The 4,003-nt window shown below is 35.5% G+C and overlaps 1 protein-coding gene across 1 annotated transcript in view; it reads right to left on the reverse strand.

The window, feature by feature from the left end:
- Nucleotides 1-2,069, reverse strand: part of LOC109540219 (PDZ domain-containing protein GIPC3) — a gene marked incomplete in the record, with an annotated part of 6,434 nt that extends 4,365 nt beyond the window's left edge. The window contains 1 exon segment of the mRNA XM_019908487.2: nt 1,870-2,069.
- Between the last annotated feature and the right edge of the window lie 1,934 nt (nt 2,070-4,003).

Below are 4,003 nucleotides of genomic sequence, written 5' to 3' on the forward strand. Positions count from 1 at the left end.
CGCTACACATAAAAACTGATGATGGTGGAAAAATACACCGAAACGTATTTTGATTAATAAATAGAGACAATAAATGACTGAAACCCAGGAATAGATTTGATTTGGAATTGAAACACAGTCAGGAAAGTATATACAATGTAGTTGTTGTTGAAATTTAAAGAAATATTGGGATTTCTGAGTTTTAGAGGATCTGCACATTTGTACAAAAATAAGGCAGATTCTAGAAATATAATGCTTCGCAAAAATGTGACTGAGTGACTTTTTGCAAATAATTTTCCAGTCGATGACCCGATTTGGATGATTTTCTTAAACGAGATAAACAAAAAGCAGTGCAGTTAACATATTAAATGCTGTCTTGTTTTCTTGGTCAATGTCTAAACCTTTCGTGAATAACTAGCGTAAAAAACTGGTAGATTAAATTTTTTGGGGATTTTGGGGCGGAAATTGGCAGATTGCTTCAAATTTCGTAAAATATATCACATTTTAATTTCTTCACTTTTTAAATAAAACAAAAAAACTTCACGGCCCAAATCATGGAAAAACTTGCTGTCTACACTTTATTCTCCTAGAAAAAAGTAACAAGTTTGAAACAGCAAAAAAAGTACAAATATGTAGTGCGCCGCAGCAATCATCTAATTTACTTAATTCTAATTAAGTTTTGTCTAACAGTCGAACACGCTGACCTGCATACGAAAGCTTCATGGCAAATTTCAGCACTTTTTCAAATATCCCCGAATTCTGGCTATTCATGCGCCTCTTAAGAACCCGATAATCCTTTATAAGTACGTGTTTAAAAGATCATAATAACAGTTAGCAGGCAGGTGAATGTCAACCATTGCAGCATAGAAAGATTTCGAATTGAAAATCCTGCAAACAATCGATCAAATTCGTCAGTGACATTATAAAGTGGCTATAGATAAAAACAATACAGACAAGATCGAAATGAAACTGGATAAGTACGCGTTAAACTTTATCAAAATAAAACAAATTTGAGAGTATTGGAAACAAGTGTGTAAAAAATTATTTTCCAGAAAAATTTACCATAAAAATATTCGCTAAAACACACCGATTGAGCGCAAATATAGGCAACAATTGTTGACGCCTAGTTTAAGTATGTGCAGTAAATCCAGAGATCAACAGCACGAAATAATGTCAAACGTTTCTAAATTAGCAACAATTATGATTATTATTAGTAATATTCGTCATCCTGTTTGGGTTTAGTTGGATGACTATTTCCATTCGGTCGACGACCAAAATGAAAGGTGCAATAAATTCGAAATGTTACGGTCTAAAGTGGGATTTGCATAGAATATGTCGATAGAAAATGTTGCTACCTGATGCAGGCAGACACGTTCCGTCCTGCAAATGGGGCATAACAGAAAGGCCAAGTTTTTGCGATTTTAACGGCGACTTTCGGTTTCATTTTCGATTCGACAGCGGCATGAATTGGCACATATCTATCACAAATATATTTGGCGAAATTGAGAAAACCAAGACAACAATGAAATTGCCGCGAACTAGAACAATTCAACCTGATTTATGCGGCTGTCCAACGCTATTGTCTGACAAAATAGTGGATTAAAGTTTCAAGACCTTATCTAATCAGGAAAACATATCCTAAGATTTGTTTGCTCAGCTATATTGGGAGCGCTTTAAGATGCTTCAAGAATGCCCATTAAAAGATCAATTGGATTAGTCGAAATGGGTACGTTTGAGTCTTGAGCAAAGCGTTGAGGAATTCTGTAAGAAGTAAACTGATTACTAAGATTGGGTGACCAAAAAATGACTTTGCCGGCTTCAAACTTGTGCAGTCTGATTGATTGATTATGAATAATTAGCAAACAGCTCGGTAGTCTGGAAAACTCTTACCAGATGGGCCTTAAGCGAGAGCAGCGGCTGCAGCCTTCCAGCCTTGTATCACAACACAATTAACACTAACTGACCCCCTATGCCATTAAAACTCTCGTCCATAAATCCCTCTAATGCGCTCAATTTGTTCTAATCTCTTAAATTCTACAGCGTTGTTCACACCTAAATGAACGGCAAATCATTACTAAGGTACGTCATACGCTCTTATCTCCAGGAGTAATTGAGTTACGATAAGATGTGTAATTTCTATTTTTTGCTCGATATCGCTATCGTAATATGTACAGGTAGGGTTTGATTAGCTATTAATTAGTTAATCCGGGAATAATCCGAGCGCAGTCATATTTTGAAATATTTCCCATAAAACTCCTTTGGATGCGATAACTCTTGCGCTCTCTTCCAAATCGAGGTATAGAAGACACATTTTAAGCCAACTCTGGAGGAAAGAGGTCTAGATTATAACACTTTAGAAAAACATTCAAATGTTGGTTCCTCAATTGGAAATTTTCGCCCCTCATGATAAGATTTGTATTTGAAAACTGTCTTCGTTGAGTTCAAAATGTGTCGCTTCAAAAAATCATTGCTCAAAATAGACTCTAGCTAGAAACCTCCATTTTGCTTTTTTTATAGGAAACTTATCTGTATTAGTCTTATATATAAGTATGTCGATTGTTTGTTAGTGTGTCTCAATTAAAAATAAAACAAAATTTTGACGCGCGAAGTTGCAAATGATGGTTCAACAGGTTGAGCGCGTTGGATTCAAAAACTCGTCTCTCGAATCTGAGACTGGTTAAAGAGCTCTTTTTATGCAATTTATTAAAGAAGCCCTTGCTCTATTAGCGCTGCAACTGTCGAATTGTTGGCACTTTTTCCAGGATTTCTGCAATTTTGTGTATTTGAGGTTTGTAGTTGCAATTCTCACCCCTAAATGTCAGCAGGGTTCTGTTTGAAAATTCACCACTCAGAAGTGAAACTATCCAGGACGTTGCTTTGTGTCTAGCTAATAGAGGAGTCATTGCTCTATAAGTTATGTGACTAGCGATTTGGTTGGAAATTTCTGCAAATTTTGGCGATTTTTCAAGTTCGACGGCTTCGTACATCGGGTTGGGCGGCGTAGGCTTAAAAGTTTCCGCCTTGAATCTGAGACTAGCTTGGGGTATTTTCGTGTGTACCATTTAATAAGGAAACTTTTGCTCTATCAGTCCTGCAACTGTGGATTTGCTCGCTTGCTTCTGCATTTTTTGGCAAATTTTTGAGTTCATCCTGTAAAATAGCGATTTTTATTTAAAAAAATCTGTTTCAAATCTGAGATTAGTTAAGAGGCTGCTGTTTAAGCAGGTTAATGAAGACGTTTTCGCTCTATTAGTTGTGCAACTATTAATTGATTTGCAGATTTTACTGATTTTCTGCAATTTTTTATATTTAGTAGTTGTAGTTGTCGGCAGGCTTCCGGGTAAAAAATCGTCACTAAAAATTGAGATTCGCCAGGAAGTTGCTTTATACTTCATTTAACAGAGACCTCATTGCTCTATAAGTATGGTGACTGTCAATTTTTTCACAAATTTCTGCAATTTTGAGAATTTTTTCAAGTTTGACGCCTAAAATTGCAATTTTTCTTTCTTTAGATTGAGCGGGATTGATTTCAAAATTTGCCTCTCAAAACAAAATCATTTAATAAAGAATCATTCTCTTTATTAAATAGTCCGGCAGCAATAATTTTTTACATTTGAGATTAGTATTCCAAATTTTTGGCCCTCAAAGTTCGGCAGTGTTTAAAAATTCATCACTCAAAGCTGAGAGCATTTCGGAAGTGATTTTTTCATTCATTTTAGAGGGAGTAAATTGCTCTATGAATCCTGCGAGTGTCGATTGATATGCAAATTTGAGCAATTTTTGGCAAATTTTCAAGTTTTGCGTCCGAAGTTGCAATTTTTCTTAGAATTGCGGGGCTGCGCGTGTTTGATTACGAGAAATTCCCTCTCAAAGTTGAGTCTAGTTAAGCAACTCTCTTTGGTATTATTTAGTAAGAAAATATTTGCTTTATTAGTTCTTCAACTGCCGATTTGTTCGCTCATTTTCCTAATTTTCTGCAAGTTTTTATATTTAAGTCGCCAGGTTTCTGTTTGAAAAATTATCA

The sequence above is a fragment of the Dendroctonus ponderosae genome, unplaced genomic scaffold (assembly GCF_020466585.1).
Source record: "Dendroctonus ponderosae isolate FM_Combo_2020 unplaced genomic scaffold, Dpon_F_20191213v2 Dpon_F_20191213_7, whole genome shotgun sequence".
NCBI classification, from domain to species: domain Eukaryota; kingdom Metazoa; phylum Arthropoda; class Insecta; order Coleoptera; family Curculionidae; genus Dendroctonus; species Dendroctonus ponderosae.